The following is an 8,579-nucleotide window of genomic DNA, read 5'->3' as shown; positions in this document are numbered from 1 at the left end:
ACAGTCAACTAGAACAAGAAATATTCCCTAATGACGAGGATAATTTTTCACTATGCGCGGATGAATATTTAAACAGTTATGCGGATGTACGTGTTTCTACGCCTTTACATTTTAAACGTAATCCCAGAGTAAAGAGTGCGCAACCCAGATTGTCTTTTAAACAGGTGCTTGCTGAGAGGAACCGTTCTGAAACACCACGACGACCTTTCAGTGCCCGACCCCCGTCAGGTCGACGTCCGAACGCTCAAAGACAAATTAAAAGTGCAGGAACACGTTCTTCGTTATGTTCTCGACATGGAATGTGGACAAAAGTTGTTCCAAAATACGAAGGATATAATCCCGATTATTTTGGACACGATCCCCGTGGGGGACTTGTGGTTGATTTTCGACCCGATCCGGGTGCCCCTTATCTGAGTAGACATTGTCGTTGTTACGACCAACCACAACCACAGATCTACGAACCTCTTCAAGCTTGTGACTTGCCAACAGGATCATGTCCAACCCTTACAACTAGTCGACCCATCTCGGCCAGGAGCCATTATTCTGGTGTTGAAGATGCCGGAGTGGCAACAGAAATAGCCTATCGTATACAGAGATATATAGACTACCACAGACCACAAACAGATCCCACGGTAGGACATTTATATTACAACACAAATATCACTGCCCTGGTTTCGAGTCCACGGTTGTACGTGACAAGGAGTAGGGTCGCCTGTCCAACCTCATGGGTTTGTCCAGGTACTCCGGTTTCCTCCCACTGCTAAAGATCCCTAAGCGCAAACGAATTGTTGAAATAAAATTGAACCATGTGTTAGTCCCGAAATGACCTAGTTTGTGTCGAGTGGAGGTTAAACCTCTCTCTCTGTGTCTGCCTTACATGTTATGATACTTAATTCATTGAAAGGGGGGTTTAAGACGTTACGAATAAATTAGGCGATTTTTTAAAGGTCAATTAGGTAATTGCGGATGATATTCAATAAAGAATTTATAAAGTATATAATGCTGAACTTATGAACTCCAAAGTCGGACTCCGGTCTCCACAATGTCATAAATGTCAATTAAAATACCCTTTTGAAAATTCCTTTAGGTTTAGTTTCTATATTCCTTGGGCTATAAAAAACAAACTAAAATACTGCGAATTTTATTATTTAAATTTGAGTCGAATATTTTCACATGTAACATCATTCTTCAACATAAACTTCGAGGACAGCAGAATTTTCCAGATGATTCCTAGACCATAAACTGTGGTATGCCGCGTGCGTGGGTTGCACTCTTGCGAAAGTCTTAATAGAGGGAGAGAGAGAAATGGGGTTTAACGTCCACTCGACACAAACTAGGTCATTTCGGGACTAACATATGGTTTTAATTTTATTTCAATAATTTGCTTGCGCGTAGGGGTCTTTAGCAGTGGGAGAAAACCGGAGGACCCGGAGAAAACCCACGAGGTTGGACAGGCGACCCTAGTCCTTGTCACGTACAACCGGGGATTCGAAACCACGCCAGTCGACTCAATGACAGACTTTATGATACAGCGCGCGCACGCTAACCATTCAGCCATCCAACCCCCCGAAAGTCTTAATAAATAACATGAATTCCCATGCTTAGTATTCAATTATACTCATGTTATACGTGTTTTCTGTCCATCAGAATTCTGCAAAATCGTCCCCAAATGTCCATGAAATGGCATTTCAGGGACTCTACGTTCACAATCCACCATCTTTCCGCAAGTTTCGAATAATTTCTATCTAGATTTCGTCTTTGCATTTAGGAAATTGAAACATTTTAAAATATAATACGTAAAATACCATTAACTACTTACATCCACAACATTAGAAGCTACCGTTGAATAAAAATAAGTCTGGAAGCTATGTTTTGCCTTACATGAGCCTATCGAAATAGGCCTATAGGCCTACAGGTTTGTTTTTTTTATATATATAAATTGGAAATTATAAGTTGTGTAATTTTGCTTGATAAGTTGAATAATGTATATATTTCTGATATTATATGTTGATGATAATATCCATATAGTAGCGTCAGAGTCCCTAAAACTCTATCCGTTTTTGAAATATAAACTAGTTACCTGTACCGGCAGAACAAGTTGCCGGTACCGGCAGAACAACTTGCCGGTACCGAGCTGCACTGGCTCAGTGAATAAGACACTGAACAAGTCTCGTGTTCGCTCCCGGACGAGGCGTGGCCTCTCCTTGTTAGTGGTGCAGGACAGAGGACCCGTCTAGTGTCTAGTTTTTTGGATGGGACGAAAAAAATGAGGTTCTGCGTTGGCTACACATTAGCGTTAACCCTTGGCAGTTGGAATTCTAAATAAGTACAGGCCGTAACGCCGCTATTAGGCCAAAAGTCCCCTCATAGTACACTGTATGGTGTATGCTTGTCTTCATTAGCCCAGTCGGTGTAGAACAGTAGGACGTTACACCCCATTCCATTCCAGTTTTACTTTTAGGACCAGTGTGTATATCATCTGGTATAAGGGATGTTTGTATTAGGCTTAACTCATTTTAAGGGACATTATGGGAGATTAGATGAAGAGATAACGTAAACAGATAACGTTAAGAGAATATGCTGAAAATTAGCTTTTGAATATTAGCCTAGCCTCGATCATCATTACTAAAGTCGTTACGATAACAAAGTCTCGATTATTCACTTTTATGTTCAATCATCCTTCACAAAATGTATTCAATCCGCTAACTTTCGTAGGATAACGATGGCGTCGAGAGTTGATTATGGTCTTGATAAGTTAATTAATGTCTAATTAATAATTTAGATCACATTTCGGGCCTCAAGAAAGACCTTCAATAGGCAGATTTAGCTCTTGCATAATATAGGCCTATGTTTAATAAGAGGTCATATTTCTGTGTATCTTTATCTTAGTGTAATTTGTCATGACAGCCACGACTTCACGTGCGAATCGCTACAGATCTTTACACTGAAATTACACATTACAGGACATTGGCACTGACATTGCTATTGGGAAAATATGGGACATTGGCACTGGGCATTGCTATTGGGAAAATATGGTTAATTTCACTGCTCTTGTAGGATTAATTAACCTTTGGTATCAAAAATAGCCATTTTTACTTGTATCCGCTTTGAGGTTAGATTCGGGAAGGTGGTTTTAGGAAAACGTCGGAACATTATGGACATATACATGTATATCACCTTTAGACAAATCTAACGCTAAGTGAGTGGGGAAGGTAGCCTATTAGTAATAGTACGTCTACATGACCATCCTATTCGGCTATTCCTAATTATTCTGAATTCAGGACAGATTAAATCTAGACAACGGTATAATACCTTCACCCACTGCCTATTACGAAATTGTTTCTCGAAGACCCATTATTTACTTTAGTACTTAAAATACCGGCATTTTAAAACTTTAAAGACAGCCAAAATTCAAAATTCCCGCTAGAAAAGATCAAAAAGTCAATGTGTTGTTATTCATATAACGGGACAAGAAAAGGTCAAGGGTCAAATTAATCGCTTCACTGATAGACATGCGCAGAACGTTTTGTTATCCCGAACAATGGCGAAGATCAAGAAATGGCAATTTCTCTGGACGGTAGGCCTACTTGTCTTTCTATTTAACCTGGTTATTACTCAATTGCGACGTTTCTACTCCGAGATGCTGGCACCATACGGGGTATCATAGCAACGCCGATTCTCTGCTTCTTTTCTCTTCTCTTCTTGTCGATTTTCTTGTGGACCGTTAGGCCTAGTTTGTCGCCATGACCATACCATGTGACTGACCATAGACTGACTCAGTGACTGGCGACAGCAATCGACCGTTCATGACTACAATTTGATGAAACCACACGGTTTTCCAGAAGGAATACAACTTGTTTGGCTGTTATTGTGCTATAGAACAGATTTTAATATAGTATTGCCGTTTATAATTATGTCGTTTATAAAATTCAAAGCCCGGAGCCATGATAGCGTTTTGTGATTGTTGTTACTTTTCAGAGTTAACTCCCTTTAGGTTGTCAAGCGTGTTCGTGCACGCATAGATAATCTATGGTGCACGTAAAAGAAACATATTTATGTATTAATTTTTATGTCCTGATGCTAATGTATTATTAGCCTGACTAGAATTAGTATTTCATTTTGTTGCCCAGGCATAAAATGATTAACAGTACAAAAGGTGAATATTCAATACAATAATATAATGTGTAATTGGCGGATTAAATTATATCTCTCTGGTGTAGGCCTAGTCAGATTAGATTACATATTGATTATTGTTGGGTAATTTGAAAAGGTTTGATCATACGAAGAATATAGGCCTATAGATACAATCTACACACAGATAACTACCTATTTCGAGGATAGATCACTTACTTGAGTGACCGCCATATATTTGAAAATTAAAGATAGGCCCTACATTATGTAAGTTTTAGATTTAAAGAGTTGACCCTTCTTGCTATAAATAATATGTCAACAATATATAATGTAAAATGAAAATATTGAAAATTTCATTCAGTTTACTTCATTCTGAGCCATGTTATCACTGTTTGTAGTTTTGACAAGATGTGTGCATTGTGGTTACCAGGGCACTTGTATATTCGAGGCTTTCCCATTCTTAAAATAAATTGTTAAATCTCGAATGGTTCTAGTTCTAATCTAGTTAACATCTCGAGTAGCCTACCGTGCCATCGAGAGTTGATTATGGGTTTGCCTTGTTTATAAATGTCTAATTAATAATTTATATAACATTTAAGGCCTAAAGAAAGGCCTGTAATAAGACGATTTACCTCTTACATAATGTATGTTTATGTTTAATTATTTATATTATTTTGTTATGCGGTTCTACGACATTAAAGGGCTAATCCCGATATTTATTGGAGAATAAAACTGCTTAATTTTGTGTTAAAATCGCTTAAAATCCTCTAACTGGACCGAGCAACTAACTCAATATTTGTGATAAGTTTTCAAACAACTTAAACCTGTCAGTCTTCATCTGGAAATGGAGGCCGGTGTCCCAAGCTGTATTATGCGGTGTCTTGATAAAACCAGACTTTTATTTTATAAAAATAATGTGTAGGTGAAATTTACCTTTCGTTATCAAGTAGAGCACATGGGTCATACACCATAAAGACCTCTCAAGGAACGGGAATCGATTGTCAGGTCACCCAACGAAAAAACTGCCCCGAAATCTTAAAAGGGTTACGTGTCTGGATAAGTAGTTTTGACGTTCACGTCCAAACTAGTCAATATTTTGAGCTGGAATTTTGAGAGAAGGTAAATACACCATTCCTCTATATTGTGGCACTTAAATTTCATACATACTCCAACTTTTATTTTTGAGACTCTGTTGAAATCGGGATAGTCCCTTTAACATCTGTCATAGCCTACATAAAACATTTTCAATCTTAATAAATGGAAGGATAATAAAAATTTCTTATAAAAGAAAAGTCTCGAAGTATTATGTATAGTCCTACTTAGGTTTCAAAATTGTCGATTTATGAATTAACATGTCGGTCAGTTAGCTTTAGTGTCTCTTCTCAGTTGGAGTTGTAGAAAGACAGTGTAAGTTTGATATGCGATAGATCTACATGCAGGCCTAATAGGCCTAGATATATGCAGCACGGGTATAGCCAATTCCAGGTCTGGGGTTTTGTAAATGTTTCTAATATTGAACTCTGTTGAGTATAACCCATGTCAATAGTATAATCCATGTCCAGGTCTGTGAATCGTTGGGTATAAACTATAATAAAGTACAGGGGATGGTTACAAAGAAATATCCAGATTGATTGTGTCATGGACATCACGTCACAGCACCTTAAAATTTTAATTATTTCCCCTCACCCCACTGCCCCCCACTTGTAGCTTTAGTCTATAATAACCCATATATAGACGAGTAGCCTATATAAATAACTCATGTTTTATAAAACCCATATATAAACGACTAGTATAGCCATTTGTGTTTTTAAATATAGATGAAACTAGAACACAGTGTGAACGATTATAAAGCCGATATATTGAGACGATTGGTTTAATTTAGATCACAGCAGATTATATAATCGATAATTTGACCTGTATGATATAACTTACACTGAACTTTATTTTACAGGGTAGAGAATATGAGAATCCACCAAGACAACAATTCGTAAGTAGGCCTATCTATCTAGCTTATAAAATATCCAAAACAACCATAAAGGAATATTCTTACCCAAGCAATCATTAAACCAACTACATTCCTTTAACTACCAGCACTTATCATAACACGTGGAAATACTCTGCCCCTTGCATGACATTCGTCATTATTATTAGGTAAACAGGTAGACAATTATTCAAAACCTTAAAAACCTTTTCATCACAAATATTAATAACAACTTGTGTGCAGACGACAAACTACATGTATTTTTTTATCATATTTGTCGTTGCCTACACGACAATTTCATGTTATCTTGGGAATCATGGTGACTAAGTGGGTAAGACTCTGGTTCGCTAGCCTGGAGGTCGCGTGTTCGATCTCTACATTGGCCGAGAAAGTTCATCGGAAGTTTCCAACGTGGTTTCCCCTTGTCAGTGGTGCAGGACGAAGGGCCTGACAAGGACAACCGTCTAGTCATTCGAATGAGACGAAAAACTAGGTCCCGTGTATAAATTGGCGTGCAGGTAAAATATCCCTTGGCATTTTGAATTCGTTATATATAAGAATAGGCCATAATGCCGCTGCCCGGGCAAAATATCCCTCATAGCACACTGTAAAGTCTATGCCCGTCTTCATTAGCCCACTCGGAGTAGAGCAAGACGTTAAACCCCATTTCATTTCATCGTGTATTGTAATAATACGTATGATTTCTCCCACTCGGCAAACCTCGGCAGTTCCAATGGCGGACTTTGTCATACAGCCGAGGCAATTTCTCCATTGCTAAGAATGATTATAGAGCGGTATATAAAATCGTGTTTTATATCAACATCCGGGCATACTTTGTTTTAAATTAGTTTTAAATAGTTATAACATATTTGATATAAATAGACGTGTAGGTGATGCCCTATGTCTCCAGGCTAGAAGGAGTGCTGGTGTCATTCGGGTCCCTAAATCTCAAGGCTGGGGAGATAAACGGTTGATTTCGGTATAGGCCCTACCTAGCTACGAGAATGTGGCTATAAACGTTGAGATATAATGATGTGTTTGTTTTTAGCTACGATTGGGTGCCTTTAGTTTCACCTGACAAACTTAATTGGAACTATAAAGTAACATCTCTTATTTCGAAACATGGAGGTTGAGAGATGAGGTTTCTTATCTGCGTATACCTAGGACATTGTAAGAAATGACAAAGTATTTTATGGGTTCCAAAATAGAGTTGTCTCTCTTTATCCATACGTCCTGTCCTATAATTATGGTCACCATGAAGATGAACTTGTAAAACTTAGTGTTGTGCCTTTAAATTTGAAAGTCTTTGACAACACCTGAAGGCTGAAACCAATCGGCACTCTTCGAAAAATCGCCTGTCTCAATACCGAGCTCTATAAATCCAACTATGTACGCTGATTATTTGAATAAAGGAAACACTTAGATAGTTAGGCCTATATTCATTCTAGATTCAGACCAACATGTTGTTTGGGTATTTTTTCAGCTAATCGGAAGATATGTTCCCCATTTCTGTAGTTTCGTTAACCGATTACCGTTACATGAACGACCACAATCAGCATTTCGAACACCAAGAAAAGGTTGGGCTGCTGTAGAAACAGATGCTACAGCAGATGACAGTACCGGTATATTAGATTTATCAAGTAGGAGAAGTTTTAGGTAGGTTTTTATTTCATATCAGACAATGTGTATATGATTTCAATTCCGGTGACTGACGGGAAACGCGGTGACTCATAGAGTAACCCGAGGGTTCCAGGTTGGATGTCGCTGATGGCTGTGGTGCAGCAATGAAGGAGCGTCAAGCGTTTGTGTCGGCCAAAAACGAGATCCCGGGTACACGTTGGCGTTCACGTAGAATTTTTGTCCCATCCAAACGACTAGACAGCTGCCCTTGTCAGCCCCCCCCCCCCGTCCTGCATCACTGACAAGGAGAAACCATGCTGGAAAATCCCGGCGAGCTTTATCGGCCAACAACGGGAGTGAACCCGCGACCTCCAGGCTAGCAATCCAGCGTCTTATTCACTTAGCCACCGTGGCTCCTAAGTTGTCCAGAAATAATTTCAATGCATAGTGTACACCCGTCTTCATTGGCAGAAATTTAAATCCCATTTCATATTGATCATTTGACAGATATGTGATGCTGGAGGTTTTGTTGATGATATAGTTGTTTATTGTAGTACGAGTGGTTATGAAGGAAGAACTACATCACCAAGTTCAGTTGGAAGTCACGGATCAGATGGTGGTGGTGGTGGTGATGGGGATGGTGGTGGTGATGGTGGGGATGGTGATGATGATGATAATCGTGGTACTCAAGGTCAAAACTACAAACGACAAACTAAGATTGGTAAATATTATACTATAATTTTATAGTACTGTTGATAAAAATGAGGTTCTGGAACACTTTATACCACCTCCCATTCTTGATAAAACCAGGTGGTAGTCAGATTGGGAAATGTCTGGTACCATGATT

General features: G+C 38.7%; 1 long non-coding RNA gene across 1 annotated transcript; it reads left to right on the top strand.

The window, feature by feature from the left end:
* The first annotated feature begins 262 nt into the window (after positions 1–262).
* Positions 263–8,363, top strand: LOC130013166 (uncharacterized). Its single transcript, XR_008788522.1, has 4 exons — positions 263–632; positions 6,083–6,118; positions 7,596–7,768; positions 8,287–8,363. It is a non-coding gene; the product is annotated as an uncharacterized LOC130013166 (long non-coding RNA).
* The last annotated feature ends 216 nt before the right edge of the window (positions 8,364–8,579 follow it).

The sequence above is a fragment of the Patella vulgata genome, chromosome 6 (assembly GCF_932274485.2).
Source record: "Patella vulgata chromosome 6, xgPatVulg1.2, whole genome shotgun sequence".
NCBI classification, from domain to species: domain Eukaryota; kingdom Metazoa; phylum Mollusca; class Gastropoda; family Patellidae; genus Patella; species Patella vulgata.
This window is presented reverse-complemented; position numbering and strand designations above follow the sequence as displayed.